At 36.4% G+C, this 8,334-nt stretch overlaps 1 protein-coding gene across 1 annotated transcript in view; it reads right to left on the bottom strand.

The window, feature by feature from the left end:
- The window catches only part of LOC109545764 (disco-interacting protein 2), a 126,627-nt gene that overhangs the window by 117,432 nt on the left and 861 nt on the right, over positions 1-8,334 (bottom strand). Inside the window, exon 2 of the mRNA XM_048669148.1 lies at positions 5,873-6,123. The gene's annotated coding sequence lies outside the window, so the exon portion shown is untranslated. The remainder of the gene's footprint in view (positions 1-5,872; positions 6,124-8,334) is intronic.

Below are 8,334 nucleotides of genomic sequence, written 5' to 3'. Positions count from 1 at the left end.
ATTTGCAACTTTTCGCAAAAATGTTGCGTTTCAGCCCAATATGTTTTATCCCAAAGTTCATAGCGACGGTAGTACAGGGTGTCCAAAGTGAAATGAAATATTCTTGCTTTTTCAACTAGATTCTTAACCAGTTCACTTGTTCGTAAATGCCTCGGTCTCTGATATTTAATTAACAAGAAAAGCGTATTTTCACTTAGAAATTTCTAATGATTTTTGGAATTAAACTGCTCAACAAAATCAACGTTCCACTGACTTTGGCACTGGATAAATTCTGACTGGTGAGAGCGAATTGATTCCTGCTTAAAGCGTTATTTTGTGCAATTATTTTGCCATTAACGCCTGTTTTTGCTGAAAAATAGTGCTTCAAATAAGGGCAAAGAAAACAGAGCATACGAAATAATGCAAAATTGGTAAAAGTTCCAAGTGCTCTCAGATGGACAAAAATCCGGTTTTCTGTATTTCAAAAAATTGATTTTTTTGAGCATCTGATTTCTATACAGAGTGGTGTAAAAATCAACTTTTTGGTTTGGCAGCAATAATTTTTTCTCTTCACCCGATTTTCAAAATCTAAAGGCGCGTTGAAGCTAAAACTCCACAGTAAACTTTACTTAGTTGAAAATTTTCCGGACTCAAAGATGTCGTGGGCAATTCTGATATCGATTTTCGACTTTGAGACCAAAAAGTTGATTTTTCGAGACCACCCTGTAAACAGAAAATATATTCGAAAAATTCAGGGCCCGTTTCGAGTTATTTGGACTTTGTGGTTGGGACCCAAAAAACCTCTTTTTAGTCCAACTAGGAACAAGTGAAACTTTGCAAATTATTTTTTTTGCCATCCAGTAGAAAATTTGACTAAAATGATTATTTTTCTATCAAAACACTGACCAACAGGAAACAAATGGGGTCAATAACGCTCCAAACAGAAACCAAATCGCTCAAAGCAGTCAAGAACTTATCCAGTTCCAAAGTTACGAAAAATTTAGTTCTGTAGGGTTCATTTTGTTGAAATCTTGCTTCCTCAGTCCAAAGAACATTCAAGCGCAAAATATTTTGGCAGTAAATCGGTTAAGAAATTAATGAACAAAAAACGAAAATTTTGTTTACACTTTGCAAAGACAAACTTGTTGGAAAGACAATATTTTTGTCTAAAGAAAACGTCGGTGAATTTTGCCTGTCGAAAAAGATCGCAAAGCCTCATTTTGCACCATCATTTGTACTTATTTACCATTAATCTAATGGTTTAGTAAGTATTTTGAGCCAAAGCTGTAATCAGCAAAATGCAGGCCCGCGCAGCAGGAGCAACATGCAATCAGTTGCAAGCGTTAAATTGAAAATTTAATCTTCATTGCTTGGAATACTGTGTGAATTTTGTGGGGTTTTCGCCCACCCCATGTGGTGATCCAGTGGTAAAAAAAGCAATAAAAACTTTGCCAATTCTCTAAAAGCGCCAAATCAGTTCGGATCAGTTCAGTTCCAAAATTATTTAATAGTACTTGCATGGCCCTAATAGTGATACAGATTTAACGTCTCAAGCACCGCAAAATGTAAAAACCCACAATTTTCTTATCTACCGATTGGCCATTAGCTTGTACAAGTTGTGCGTAGGATCGCCTTTCGACAGAAGGGAAAGCTTGAAGCCTCCACAAGTTCACTTTATCACATAATGGAAGCTTTGTGCTATAGTGAAGATGAAATCGACATTGCGTTACGTATGTTTACATATCTCAGCCCACTGCTCTTCCCTCGACATGGAGATGGCATCATTGCCCCATAAGGTTAACACTGAACACTGTTGCCAAAATTCCAGAGATTTCAGCCCTTTTAAAAATTAAGCGAAATCCAATTAAACTGCTGTTGGCATGTCGGAGTTAGTTCGTTTACATTCGAGTTAAATGGAAAGGCACACCGACCTTATGAAGTTTTAAAATCGGGCGCGAAGGGAATTCCAGCTATTAGCCGTTTAATTGAGTTTCTACATTCGTAAACCTTGTCGAATACAGACGGAAATGTGCTGTTGATCCAAACAGCCAACTATGTAGTGCGAAATAAATTAAATTAGCCCGCTTTTGCCAGCAAAACACTTAAGAAATGTGGTTCGGCTCTCGCATTATCACCACCAAAGCGGGACAGTTTTCCCAATAAATCCTCATTTATTTGAATAATTGATAAGAAAAATCGGTACTTTTCGAAACTGGGTCAGCGCAATAAACACCAGCCATTAATGCAAATTAAAATAATTCGTTTATGCTCTAATTAAACCCGAAAAAAACCAAATGTTTATTACATTTTCAGCTGTCGGTTCTTCAAGCGCGCACTTTAATTTACATCTGGTCCAGTGGAGCAGGAAGGAAATTCGAAAGTGAAAAACACGATAATTATCACGATTTCCATCGCACCATAAGATTTTTCAAGATTTTTACGAGACTAATGAGCAAATATTGCAACAGATGTGTACATTAGAAGAGAAACTTTTAGCTAAAAATGAGGAATCGAACATTGAAAAGTTTCTCAATGTTCGAGCCAGCAAGAAAAGTTTTCTCGAAAATGGCTCATTTTTGCTTTTTCCGGAAGACTCGGCACAACATCGGTAACCATTAGATCTAAACCGAAATATTGTTTAGAAGAACAAGAGTTTAGTTGAAGGCAATGTGCAGTCAATCAACGCCGCTCGAAGAAAACAAAAATTAAACCTTTTATAAATGCGAAAAAATCGACGAAACAAAGACGAACATTACAAGAAAAACACGCACAGCATAAAGAGGAGCAAAGAAATCAGAAACTACAGCAATAAATGGGCAACTAGAGTTGAAAATAGATAATAAAATGAGGTTTAATTAAAATAGTCAATTGACAAGATAACCAGATTGTACAGTAACATTTTTGTCTGCAATTTGCTTGAGTTATCGTCAGCCCACCCAGCGGCTTTAATAACTTTATTAGTCAAAGAATTTAAATTTATTCGTCAATGTGGGAGCGACTTTTTGTTATCGGCCACCCGATTAATAACGACAAACGGGGAAAACAACAGTTTTTGGAACAATTAGCCAGGTGTTTTTAGCAACTACCTCGTGCCAAATTCGAGACAATCATTGCGTGGGTTCGTCGATTAAGCTCATTATTAAAGTGCCAAACATGCCGATTTTTATCGACCACTTTCGATCGATGATTGATGTAATTCCCTATCGTGTAACACTTTTAATTTCAATCACAAAAAGTATCGTTACGTTCAGTTGGACTTTGATAAATTACCAAACGGTTTTGCAAGGCTACAATTTCGTTCAATGGAGTAATGCTGTGAAATTGATTGAGAGCACTAATTGTGCACATTCTATCACCCCGGCCAGTTTTTCATGGAAAAATGTACTTATTTTCATAAAGCAATGGACCTCCAACGCACTGGAAATGTGATTTAATTGCAAACTCCACCCCCAGTGATAAACTAATAAAATAACAAAACTTCCAACGAAACCAAACTAATTAAAAGCGAGCTGAAGTAATTGTAAATATGCATCGACATGGAACAAATAAATGGAAAAACAAGCCTCCAATCGGATAGACCAACATTGGAGGTTATTTCAAAATAAAATCATCCATCATCCAAATTAATCCAATAATGGCAAAAACCAATAAATTGAATCCAGCATACTTTCCATGCAACGGAAATTTACTAATTGAACATAAATGTAAATTTTACTATACAAATCTACAAAATTCATTGCAATCAAAGGCCCCAAATTTGCCGGGTTTATATCAGGTGAAAATTTTCATCAAAATCAAATATTTGATAGTTATTTTTGCATTTATATGCAGACTTCAATTCCCTGATTCCAAATGGTAAATTCCTCGCAATGAGGCAAACAATCTAATTCAATTATCACCGTTTTTTTCAAATCCTTGACCAAATTGAAATTTAATGGAAAAATTAGCTTGAGAACTGCAACATTAACAGTCTGATTCCATTAATAGTTGTGCAATGATGGATAACAAAAATACGAGGTTTTTGCCTTCAATTGATCGTAATTAATCTTCAAAGAAAACTGAGTAAGAAGTGAATCGTGTCGCAAATATTGTCTAGTAAGTGTTTTATGAATCAATAGAGGTGGTTTGTTGTTATGCACTGCTAAACCGTCTCAAAAAATCTTAAATTTACCAATGAGTGGATTGAATGAAATTTTCAGCACTTTACAAGTGAAAATTCATTAAAAAATTTCCTAAATTTCAAGAGTCTAAATGCCCGCGTTTGGAACTTATCGATTTATAACACAGGCGCGCACAATTGAGATTGAAACCTTTAATAACGGACGATTAACAACTTCCCAAAAATCACCAAAGAGGGTGAATTTAATGAAACTTTCAGACCTTGACAAATGAAGATTCTTTTACAAAWATCCAAAATTTCAACMGTCTAAATRCCCGAGTTTGGAATTTATCGATTTATAACATAGGCGCACACAATTGAGATTGAAGCCTTTAATAACGGACGATTACAAATTTCCCAAAAATCACCAAAGAGTGTGAATTTAATGAAACTTTCAGACCTTGACAAATGAAGATTCTTTAACAAAAATCGAAAATTTCAAGAGTCTAAATGTCCGAGTTTAGAACTTATCGATTCATAACACAGGCGCGCACAATTGTGATTGAAGCCTTTAATAACGGGCGATTAAAAATTTCCCAAAAATCACCAAAGAGTGTGAATTCAATGAAACTTTCAGACCTTGATAAATGAAGATTCTTTTACAAAAATCGAAAATTTCAACAGTCGAAATGTCCGAGTTTAGAACTTATCGATTGATAACACAGGCGCGCACAATTGTGATTGAAGCCTTTAATAACGGACGATTAAAAATTTCCCGAAAATCACCAAATAGTGTGAATTCAATGAAACTTTCAGACCTTGACAAATGAAGATTCTTTTACAAAAATCRAAAATTTCAAGAGTCTAAATGTCCGAGTTTKGAACCTATGGATTCAAAAAACAAGCGCGGCACAACTGAGATTAAAGGATTAAAAAACGGACGCTTAAAAAAATTCTCAAAACTTACAAAATAGGGCGAATTCAATGAAACTTTTCTCACTTGTCAAATGGACATTTTTTTACAAAATTAAAAAATTTCAGGGGTCTAAACGCTTGCATTGAGAACTGATGAATTTTTAAACACACGCGTAACAATCGAGACTGAAGCATCCAATCTACTGGGCGATTGAAAAATTTCGCAAAAATTACCAAAATGTCCCAATTGAATGAAACTCTTCCCATTCAACGAACGAAGATCCTTCTGCAAGAATGCAAAATTCTGGCCGTGTAAATTCTCTACTTCGCAACTTAGGAATTTTTAAAACAAACGCGTTTTCATTATTAACGAAGCATCTAACGCAAGATTTAAAAATTCGAGAAAAATTTGCAAATGGCCTGAATTGAATGAAACTTTAGAATAGAAAGAATACAAAATTGCATGCATCCAAACCCCTAGGCTTGTAAAGGGGGGATTTTTAAAACAAACGCGAACCTATCGATAATCCAGCGTACCAAATGGTGAAATTTGTAAGTTTTTCAAGTTCAAAAACCCTTGATTTCTTTGATAAAACCCGACAAAATATTAACGTTCAGACATGTGAACAAGGCCTGATTTAAAGCAGATTTTTGACGAAACCCAAGTCAACAATCTCCACGAAAGGAAATTCACGCAAAGGGGCCTCTGTGATCTCATCCGACCAAACTCAACCTTGCTCTGTTACTTCAAAGCTTAAGAAGACTAAGTATACATTGCTGTGTTAATCTTTAAGATAACGCCCACACTATATTAATGAATAGACCCTCCACAGGCTAAAGAAAAGCACAGCAATGACTAAAAACAAAAAAATCACTTACCACTTCACACTTTTCAAACTGTTCGTTTTAGACACACTTCCAGTCATTTACAGCATGGTAAACCAACAAAGTCTTGAAAAACTTTGGCTTTACTACACCGAACAATCTGCTACAGAACTCCTGCAGACAATTGTGGTGCAGCCCCAACTACACACAAACAATCATATTTGAGAAGCACTAAACTTTAGTACTTATATGGTGCACGTTCCAACAACCCTGTAAGTTTCTCTTGCGTTAAATCCTCCTGGAAACTTCCGCGGAGGCATTTGTCAAAACAGTTTCAATTGCAAAATCCGCAAAATAAGTAAACTACGCATACAATTGCGAACAATTAGTCAAGATGCTGGTCTGTCTGGCGGGTTTTACGTTCGAATTTCCTTAGATGCTCGCTGAATAAATTATCGAACTATTTCCTTTTCGATTAGGCATTTTAAGCCCAATAGTTAGCCCCAATTAGCGACGAAGCAAAGCATCAAGCAAAGCGACATTTCCTAGCAAACTTTCTAATAGGAAAAAAATACAATTTCCTACTGCAAAATTGCGTCGTCATTACCAAAGCAAATTGATTCGAATAGAAAATTTAATTGACCCCGGCTAATGGCCAGTTCGAGGAAAAGCATACGGGTGGTCCCGAAAATTTTCGACATCATTTGTAAAACATTAAGCATTTGTAATTAAGGAGAAATTCCTACTCCGACCAACTTGCACACATTCATGCCCATATTTTTAGCACCCTGTATGATACAGACAAGAAGCAGAGGATTTTTGGGTAGCTTCAAGCTCAAGCTGAAAAAGGTACTACTAAGGTGCCTCTTTGTCAGTGTTTTTTAAAGCAGGAAAGTTTGAAAACCCAAGTTTTTCATGGAAAAAAGCCTGGTTTTAAAATCAGCTTACAAAAAAAACCGGTGGGTTCAATTTAATTCAAAAATTGATGAACTGATGAACACAAGAAACTGAGTATTCCATTTTGGAACGTAGTTGTCATCGGTTGTCTCGCTCGCACATATGGCATGCTAAGGGAGATGCCAGATGGATGGCCAGGTGATGCGTTCCCGCTTGATACGTTCGCGGCTTAAAATATTTGCGTTTTCAAAATCAGCCCACCCAACTGAAAAACTTTCAATCAAATTCCGAAAAGTTTAATTTAATCAAAAATTGTTTTTGAGTTGATTTTAAGGCCACTCAAGTTCCATCCACGTTGGACGTTACGGTCTTTGTTGGTTCTTTATTATTCAGATAAGATAAAAATTCATCAAGTTTTTGTTCGCCATGACTGTAAATGGAGAATACGTCATCAATATAACGCCACCAAATGATTGGTTTAAATTTGTATTTATTAATGAAAGTTGATTCAAAATCTTGCATCTGCAAATTTGCAAGCATCGCCCTTAAACACATGCACCAGATGGTACCACACTGAACCCAGCCTATAGAATATCGTATAAAATAGTCGTCGGGTTCTGAGAGTAACTGTAATCAAAACAACAAAATTCCAAGTCAGTTCCGCAACAGGTACCGGCTCTTGCAGGATTGCTAACTTTTAAGTACATCTCACTAACCGTTACCTTTTAATTCTCCATTCAACGAAATCGGATTTTTGGAATGATAGCGACTGAATGAGCGAGCACATTTGCATATCGACTGAGGTGTCAGGAGGAAGAAAAAATTGCGCTTTTTCACCATCGACTCGTGCTTTGCCGTTATTGGGAGGAACGCAAGAAACCCGTCTTAATAATGCAATTATTGCCCGCGATTTTTCCTTCGTCTAGTTTGAGCAACAATTAATTGAATCTTCGGCTTCTTCACCGAAAACCCATTGCTGTTTCACACTCAGTGTGACCCAATAGCGCCGAAATCTCGATCTACTGTTATTTTACGCTGAAGAAACACAGTGTAAATTAAGTCATCGGACCAAAAACCGCTCTTCCATTAAGCAGCAGCCGCAGTTTCTCATTGTTTTTCACTTGTAATTTAACTGTTTTCAAACAGTGTGTGAAAAAAACGGTCACTTTAGACGAAAAACTGTTTGTCTAGGGTGGAATAAACACACCACTCGATTGTTTGTTTGATGATCAGTTGTTTCCTCTATGCGTTCCATTGATTTCGATACCCAATTAGGGCTTTGAGGTTTATTTAACTGCATTTTAAATTTTATGGCCAAAACGTCGATTGAGCACAAGAATTGCATCTAATTGAAAACGAGTCCATTAAGCAAAAATGGGAAGAACGACTGTGGCCGCAATGCGTTCAACTCGGGGCATTTGGATGGTTATTTATTCGCCATTCCTGGCAAAAATTCCTTGGCAAAAGTATTTAAATGCTGGGCGGTCAATGTGGAGCGAGAATTGGCAAACTTTCAGATGCGAAATTGATCGAATGCTGTTTAGCACAAAAAATCGCAATGGAATGCCGATCATATCAGCGAAAGGACAACGTAAAGTACCGAACACATTTGAACTATG

This window comes from Dendroctonus ponderosae, unplaced genomic scaffold (genome assembly GCF_020466585.1).
Source record: "Dendroctonus ponderosae isolate FM_Combo_2020 unplaced genomic scaffold, Dpon_F_20191213v2 Dpon_F_20191213_8, whole genome shotgun sequence".
Classification (NCBI taxonomy): Eukaryota; Metazoa; Arthropoda; class Insecta; order Coleoptera; family Curculionidae; genus Dendroctonus; species Dendroctonus ponderosae.
Note: the sequence above shows the minus strand (reverse complement) of the source record. Positions and strands in the feature narration are given on the sequence as shown.